This window comes from Theropithecus gelada, chromosome 4 (genome assembly GCF_003255815.1).
Source record: "Theropithecus gelada isolate Dixy chromosome 4, Tgel_1.0, whole genome shotgun sequence".
NCBI lineage: Eukaryota > Metazoa > Chordata > Mammalia > Primates > Cercopithecidae > Theropithecus > Theropithecus gelada.
The window spans coordinates 86,243,277-86,252,643 of NC_037671.1; the positions used below are offsets into that span (position 1 = coordinate 86,243,277).

General features: G+C 38.7%; 1 pseudogene; it reads left to right on the top strand.

The window, feature by feature from the left end:
• Window positions 1–5,272: 5,272 nt before the first annotated feature.
• LOC112622622 lies at window positions 5,273–6,955 on the top strand (annotated as a pseudogene).
• The last annotated feature ends 2,412 nt before the right edge of the window (window positions 6,956–9,367 follow it).

The following is a 9,367-nucleotide window of genomic DNA, read 5'->3' on the forward strand; positions in this document are numbered from 1 at the left end:
GTTCCCAAAGGGTTACCATCGTGATAAGATCCCAAAGTCTTGTCTCTGGAATTGTTCGTCCCTTTCAGTTTCCACTCCTTTGTTCATTATTGGCACTCACCAAACTTTATCCGTGAACTTAAAGCATCACCTGTTTGTGCTAAGACACCTTCTGCTAGGAGCAGCGGGGCTAAGGACGTTTGTTGTTGCCACAACCTTGAAGGTTACTGTACTGAAGCCCCAGGTGCTGATGATTCAGAGGATCCCAGCCTTCTAAAAATGTCAGCACTAACCCAAACAAAGGTAGCATGCAAGAATCCAGTATGACAGAGGTGTAATTTTCCAGACAAAGATCCCTCCAGTATCTCGCAGTATCGCACACAGAAGCTGGAAGAAGGAGAAATTACCAGGGGCTGGGGGCCATCAGAAGAGGTTCTATGGAGAGCAGGATACAAGTTGGATCTTTATGGAAAGAGAGGCATGAACATGGGCGTGTTATGGACACAGTGCCTCTGCTACACTTTTGACAAAGGGATTTAATTCTCCCACCTCCATCTTTGGTTTGGGAGAAACAAATATAATAATGACCACAGAAACAGTGGAGTATTGTAATAGAAAATAACACCATATTGAAGTCAAAAGGCTAAGGGTAAAGTGAAATAAGAACAGCAGAACTGGAGAAATGCGATGAATATTATGAGCCTCATTCTTCTCTGCCCCTTTTGGATTTCAATTTTAATAGCTGCCTCTTCAGTGTGAATAAGTGACCCTGCAAGATAATCAGAAAGTGCACAGCCCAGAGCAGACAAAGGCAGTGTAAGCCAGAGCCATTGAATGACTGGTGTGTCCCCCTCAATGAACTACACAAGGGTGGGGGCTGCAGGAAGACACATCTGAGTGATCACTCTATTGAGAAAGACCACAGAGTTGTGTTGAATGCAGCTGCCATATGAGAAGAACATGGTCAAGGTTCTAAGCATTAGCACCAGAGCTGGCTGCAGTGATGAAAGTACAAGCACTACTATGCATTGGGAACCATCACACATGTAGAACTGTGCTTTAAACTTGACCTTTATTTCTCAGCAGTATCCCTCCCAAGAGAAGCCGGGGGTTCTGGTCTTTTTTGCACTGGTTAGAGGCAGTTGGAGCACTGTGTTTTGTTTTGGCCTGAATAGGGCCTTTGACAAACTCAAGTAGGTCTAAAAGACAGTGACCAGAGGGATGAGGAATCTCTAACTATGTCATAGAAAGAAGGATTGTAGCAATTTGAGATGTTTATCCCGGAGAGGCAAGGTACAGGGGAGTTACTTAATAGAATTTGGTGTCATTTCTAATTCCAGGTTTGTTTGTTTGTTTCCCCCACAATATATATCCATCTATGCATCCCATAGACTCTGAGTTCAAACAAACTGGGCTTGGAATCCTGGACTTATTTCTTACTTTGTAGCCTTGCTCAAGAGGCTTGACTTCTCTGAACTTCCATTTCCTTGTCTCAAAATGGGAAAAGGATTCCTTGCTTCACAGTGTTTTTATAATGGTTAAACAAAACAATAGCTGCTCAATACATGGCAGCTATGATTATCTTTGAAAGCAACACTGACCTTGGGTTGTATAATTTCCTGGCCAAAAAAAAATGGCATAAGAAATAAGAGAAGTATGCATAGATTTGGGGAAAAAACCCACAACTATCTTTTGTACTGGGCAGCAAAACACTTGTGGGGAGGGCTGCCTCCAAATGTCAGAACAATTACTTCTTGGTACAATTTGGAAACATAAGATACCCACATGAAGAAGGAAGTGACTGGCAATTCTCAGTTGTACCAGTAGTAACAGATGATTTGTAGCATCTAGAGCAACTCCAGGAATACAATAAACATTACTTAGTAATGATTGACATTTGTGACATCAACTCTGTCAAATGACAAGTGTTTTTGAGGTTTCCTGTTCAGGGAAGAATGGGGTGAAGGGCTCTGTGCCTTCAGCTGCTGCCTTTTCTGGTGCCATAGGTGGTTCATCCATCTTCTGACTGATGTAGGAAAGAATGGAGGGAAAATACTCTGTGGGTACAGAATATCTGAGGGGCATAGAAATGGTCACATTTTAGCACCATTTCTATATCTGAAGTGAGTTTTCAGCCTTTTTCCAATGAAAATGTGAGTCCTGATTTCTTGATTTTAATCACAGTTCATTGCTGCCTGGCAACCTAGTGGTGCCAGGCATGGTGAAGGACTTTGCCCCACACCAGAGCTGACCATCAGCAGAGCCGCCACTCTGGTCCCAGCCAGATACCATGTCTCCTCCCCGGTAATAGAATTTCAATATTGCAACATTTTCAATATTTGCACTTAAAGCATTAAATATGTTCTAAGCAATTTCCATGTCCAAGAAATGTTTTGAGATCTTATTTTTCCTAAGAAAGAAGAACTCACATATTCCTAACATCAATTTAGCTACCACTGCCTCAGACCTTTCAGGGTTTGACAGGGTTCTAAGTTGATGAATGCATGTGCCTCTAGCCCTAATTAGTTTTCTGGTTGTTGAGTCAACAAATAAAAAGCCATATTTCACTCATCAGCATTTTGTGGATCTTAAGAAAACAAGTGTGCAGTATCAGAAAACATTTAGAGCTGACTTATGTATTTGCTGTATATACAGTATAATAGTTATTATAGTCGTGTGATAGATAAATCTAGTATTTTATCTTGCTCCTTCCTTATTTGAATTTGCTTTAAAAAAAACTGTGTGCACATGGATGTTAATGCAGGTGTTGGGAAACAAACAACAAACTGATCTCCACCAACTTTTACCAAATAAACAATTCTTAATCACTTTCACACATACCTCCAAGAAGAATCCTATTTTAAGAGTTAAATTTTATATAAAGACATAAACACAGCCAATAGAATCCTATTCTAGAAAATTTATATAAATCCTTATACTTTAAACATAACCTGTAGATTAATATATGAAACATAAATATGTACATAAGTAATGACCTCCCATCTACAGTGACTGGAATTGACTCATTGCAACTATACCTTCATTATGTCCTCAGGAATTGTTGCCCTAATTATCTGGCAATAATGTGAAGATATTGGGTAACAGCGTCTGACAGGTAATAGGTATTTGATGAATGTTAGTTCCATTTAAGGTTAAAGAGGCAAAGTATTAAATAATATTACAAGTGTATTGGACTGAAGACTTGGAGGGAAAGAGAGAAAGGATTTGGGGAATAACTATTGCTCTTTTGTTCCCTTGGGAAGTCCTATTGATATAAGACTATTAGGGGAAGGGGGTTGATGTGGTACTGAATCTCTCCAAGACCTTATGTATGAATTTATATAAAGGGAAAAGACCTAGCCCTCTTTTCTTGGTCCATGATTATTTCAGAGCCCACATTCTAAATTAGTTAACTCTTTGCAGGGGGTGGTCTTTAATAATATTTAAATACAAGGTAGATTTACCCTGAAGCTAATGAAGTTTAAGCTTCATGGCCCCCGTAAGGCCCTGGGAAGGGCCCGGGCAGTATGTTCTCATAGTAACATGTTTCTGTAAAATCTGCAAATACATTTTAACCATAATCAGTCAAAACAGCTGTCTGTTTCTACTGTAATTTTTCCTTCATTGCACTTCCCCTCCTGTCAGATAGAGTTGGAGTGGCCACAGGACCTAGCTAAGGGTTTGGGTAAGCTAATTTGGGCTGTTTTGATTTAGTGAGGTGTACTTGTGTGGTTCACATTCATTTATGTTTACAGTTAATTTATGGCTATGTGTTATGGTATGGGGGTGGCTTCTAAGAATCATCCTACCTCCCATTGTGCTGACTCACCCAGTGTTGTAACCAAAGGAGCAGAGATCAATGTCGTATTGCAGTTTGAATGTGTCTAGTGATACCCAGCATCAAAAGGATGTGAGCTTGGAAGAGAAATATATCAAGGCAGATATTAGTCTGTGGAAAAACCTTACAAATATGGAGAAACTTAATGGAAGTTTTCCCCAAATTGATCATTTCCAGTGTAAATACTATTAGTAAAAAGTAATCAGAAAAAAGAAATTAATACAAAATTAAAAATTGTTAATAATTAAAAGCACATTTTAAACAACTACAGTAGAGAAATGACTGAATTATCTTTGTTGATTCTCTAGAGAAAATTTAACAAAGTTACTGTCACATGAAAAGGCAATTGAATATACAGACAATAAAAGTTCCTTAAGGAATTTAGTCTAGTAAATGATAGAAACATTTCTAGGCTTCCACAAATGATTACAGTGTCATGAGGCAGGAGCTTCTAGTAGGATGAGCACTGAGTTAGTGTTGCTCCTCACTCCACCTGGACGGGCAGGGTCAGGGCAAATGAGGAGACTGGGTTTGAGGACTTAAGGATTTTGTAAACAGTTCACTTGACCCTAGAATGCAGGGCCATCTTTCTCTTTGGTTTTCTTATGATGATCCTCCAGAGAAGGGCTTGCCTTGGACAAGGGGAGGAGATAAAGAGTGTTTGAACAACTCTGTCAACAGAATTAAAGAGGTTTTGATCAATCAAAAGTAAGTAAAAGTGTTCTGGTCCTTGAAGGCAGGTATTGGCTGGAGTCAGAGACAGAATCAAAGGGAATGGAGGGGTCTCCTCCTACTGGCTATGACAGATTTGTGGCCAATCAATCCTCTAGCTGAGAACAACTAGAATGGCTAATATAACACAAAAACAAAACAAAGTTAAATTGTCTGAAGGCATCAGAGAGCCACCAGTGTAACCAGGAATTGTGGAACCAAGATCACTGAGAGAAAGAAAATTCACTGAAGCCAACCCAACATTCCCTTTCTCTATTTCCCTTAGGTTTTCACTGATATAGAAGCAGCACAGGCCAAGAAGAGGAGAACCAAGAGGAAAGTGAATACTGTCAGGTTGAGAACTGAAGCTGAGCTATTGGCATCTCTTGGTGCTAGTGAGTTAAAATTAGTCTTCAGGATTTGCCAACGTAAAGAATTCCTGGTATACACCCCAGAATTTCAGTAGGCAAATAAGAAACGAAAGGGCTGAAATCCAACTCTAAATCACACGGAGTCCTTACCAGATGAAGATGATATGTTCCTACTCTGTGTCTCACAAGCTAAAAACAAAACAAAACAAAAAAATACTTCTCAAGAGGAAAACAGCATTATCTAGAAAGAACTTCCATAGTGTAAAATGCATAATTTCAGCCATTTAATAAAAAACATGGAAATAGACTCATCCCTCACTCGCCACTGATGACCTGCCTCACCGCACCCACGCCCCACTGCCATCCCACAGAAATGCTTCAATTACCCACAGTCTTTTGCCAGATGAGACCGATGTCTAGGGTACTAGCCCCTTATCTCACTTGGGATTTTGCCAAAGATGTAAAATTTGTTGCAGATTCCCAAGCCTTATTTCTTCAAGGTGTAGACTTTTTAGCAGATGCTGTAGCTGTTACAGTAGGGCCAAAAACAATGATTGATCAACTGGGGAAGTTCTAAAGTAACAAAAGATGGTGTGACTGTTGCAAAGTCAATTGATGTAAAGGATAAACATAAAAATATTGGAGTTAAACTTGTTCAAGATGTTGCTAATAACACAAATGAGGAAGCTGGGGAGGCCACCACCAGAGCTATTGTACTGGCATGCTCTTTTGCCAAGGAAGGCTTTGAAAAGATTAGCGAAAGTGCTAATCCTGTGGAAATCAGAAGTGTGATGTTAGCTGTTGATGCTGTAATTGCTGAACTTAAGAAGGTGTCTGAACTGTGACAACCCCTGAAGAAATTGCTCAGGTTGCTACGATTTCTGCAAATGGAGACAAAGAAATTGGCAACATCATTTCTGATGCAAATAAAAGGTTGGAAGAAAGGGTGTCATCACAGTAAAGGATGCAAAAACACTGAATGATGAATTAGAAATTATTAAAGGCATAAAGTTTGATTGAGGCTATATTTCTCCATACTTCATCAATACATCAAAAGATTAGAAATGTGAATTCCAGGATACCTATGTTGTATTGAATGAAATGAAAATTTCTAGTGTCCAGACCACTGTACGTGCTCTTGAAATTGCCAATCCTCACTGTAAGTCCTTGGTCATAATTGCTAAAGATATTGATAGAGAAGCTCTAAGTACACTCATTTTTAATAGGCTAAAAGTTGGTCTTCAGATCATAGCAGTCAAAGCTCCAGATTTTGGTGACAACAGAAAGAACCAACGTGAAGATATAGCTATTGCTACCGGTGGTCTAGTGGTTAGTGAAGAGGGGTTAGCCCTCAATCTTGAAGCTATTTAGCCTCGTAACTTAGAAAAAAATGGAGAGGTCATTTTGACCAAATATGATGCTATGCTTTTAAAAGGAAAAGGTTTTTTCTTTTAAGGCTCAAATTAAAAAATGTATTCAAGTAATCATTGAGCAGTTAGATGTTACAACTAGTGAATATGAAAAGGAAAAACAATGTATGTCTGGCAAAACTTTCAGATGGAGTAGCAATGCTGAAGGCTGGTGGGACAGGTGATGTCAAAGTAAATGAATGAAAGAGTTATGGATGCCCTTGATGCTGTAAGAGCTGCTGTTGAAGAAGGCATTGTTCTGGGAGGGGGTTGTGCCCTGCTCCAAGGCATTCGAGCCTTGGATTCATTAACTCCAGCTAATGAAGATTTAAAAATTGGTATAGAAGTTATTAAAAGAACACTCAAAAATCCTGAAGTTACTGTTGCTAAGCATGCAAGTGTTGAAGGATTTTTGATAGTTGAGAAAATTATGCAGTTGGTGATGATGCTATATTATGAATATAGTGGAAAAAGGAAAAATTGACCCAACAAAGATTGTGAGAACTGCTTTACTGGGTGCTAATGGGGTGGACTCTCTGTTAACTACATCATAAGTTGTAGTTATAGAAATTTCTAAAGAAGAGAAGAACCCTGGAATGGGTGCAGTGGGTGGAATGGGAGGTGAGATGTTCTTATTCCTAGAATAGTGCTTTATTAATGAACTGCAACAGGAAGCTCAAGGCAGTGTTCCTCACCAATAACTTCAGAGAAGTCAGTTGGAGAAAATGACTGAAGGCTGATGTTTAAGAAAATCACTATAACCATCAGTTACTGGTTTCAGTTGACAATATATAATGGGTTACTGCTGCCATTGTCCATGCCTACAGATAATTTATTTTGTATTTTTGAATAAAAGGACATTTGTGCATTCCTGATATTGGGTGCAACCACCATGTACCAATGTACTTCTTTCAACTTAAATCACAGAGGTATTTTTACTATTCTATAAGTCAGAATTTTAGTGCTTACTATCACCAGATGAAAAGTTAAGCAGCCTTTCTGTAGAGAGTAAGAATTGTATACAAAGTAGGAAAATATCCAATTATGTGACAACTTTGTGTAATAAAAATTTGTTTAAACTAAAAAAATAAAAGAAACAGACTGACAAGCATCCAGATACTGATGTTAGTTGATACAGACTTTAAAATAGCTATTAATGTATTCAAGAAAATACATGACAAGATAGAAAATTTCACCAGAGGATGAAAATACATTTAAAAAATCAATTAGAGATTCTAATTAATGTCCCATAACTAAAATTAAGACTACAAAACATAGCTTTAACAGCAGATTAACTGAAAAAAGATTCATTAATCTGGAAAACAAATCAGTAGAAAATGTCTACTGAAGCACTGAGAGAAAATAAGATGAAGATGTATTTAACAAAAAAGAAAAAGACATTTGGGTCATAATGAAAAGTTTAAAATATAAATACTTAGAGTCCCACAATGAGAGAAAAGAGAAAATAGGGAGAAATAATATTTGATTATTGGCCAAGAATTTTCTAAATCATGCGAAAGTTATCACGACATAAATTCAAGAATCTTTATGAATCCCAAGGAGGATTAATACAAAGGAAAACATACTGAGGTATATCATAATAAGACTACTAAAAACCAGAGACGGAGAAGACCTTAAAGGCAACCAGATAAAAAGATGCATGACTTTTAAAGAAACAAAATAAGACTAACTGCTGATTAAATTAATAAAAACAAAGGACTCCAGAAAACAATGTAATGACATATGTGACGTGCTGAAAGAAAAGAAGTGCAACCTAAAATTCTTTACCCAAATTAAACTAATCGTATAGGGAACACATCTCCATCTCCTTTTCCTGACAAAAAAAGACAAAGATATTATGAATCATCTGTAACAAATACTGGAAGTGTCCCTCTGGCTGGGCCGAATTCCCTTTCTTGCATGTTTCTGATTGGCATGGACAGTCAGGGAGAGATGTGGGAGGTTTGGAAGACAAGCCACAGCCTTGGCAGCTGACACGTGTTGTTGCTGTCATGCTAATTCACCTTGTTGGTGTGAAGCAGCAACTGGGCCTGCAATTGCTCTACGTTCTCCTGGATCCTCCTTCATCTTCCCTGACTCCTGGGTCAGGTACGTGTTTAGCTTTGTAATGAAGGGCACAAGCTTCGGCAGGATACCCTTGTCACCAAGGTCAGAGGCAACAAGACAAAGGTTTCAGTTCTTTGTGGATTTCCAGCTTGTGCTTTTGAGTTCCAGCCTTCCAGAGTCTTCCCTGCCTGACTGCCTGCCTCGTGGACTTTCCACTCCAGTATCACACGTGGAGACAACAGCCTCACAGAGACTGTTCAACCAGCTCCCGCAATTGCACAATCCAATTCTCTGAAAGCTCAGAAACAGACCCACACATACACAGTCCCTTCCGTGGTGAGCAGGTATATGCAAACCTACCCCCAAAGGCCAAGGGAGCTGAAAGGCTGAAGGAAGAGGCTGAAAAAACCAGTTTCTCAGAGAGAAAATATTGATTTTTTTTTCCTTCTGTTTTGAGATGTATTGATCAGAGAAGAAAAAAGAAAATATTTAATAGGGACTTACAACCAGAAACCATGTTTCTGGTGGCTGTAAGACAATAAATCCCTGCATCCACCCTCTAGAAAGTATCCTTTCTATGGAAGCTTTTATGGTAAGACGTACAGCTGGTCATACCTCAGACTTTCTTGCTGAAACTTGTGACTACTGGAGAGGTCAGAGAAGCAGCTTTATGAGGGGTTGTCTGTGCTATGAGCATTGTTTAAAGACCTTGCTGCAGAACACCTTGGTATGCAAGAGTCAAACATCAGTCATCATGGTAATTTTGCATCAAGATGCATCACTCTTGTCATGCAACAGGCTCGTTTCCTATATAGTTCATAATTTTTTATGTGATGTTGCAGTGTAATTGGGGAGAAAATGGTCTTTTCAATAAACAATGCTGGGCCAATTGGAAATCCATATGGAAAAAAAATTCATCTTGATTGCTAACTCACATGATACACAAAATACAGCTCTAGAAGGACTGTAGATATAATCAAGAAAGATAAAAT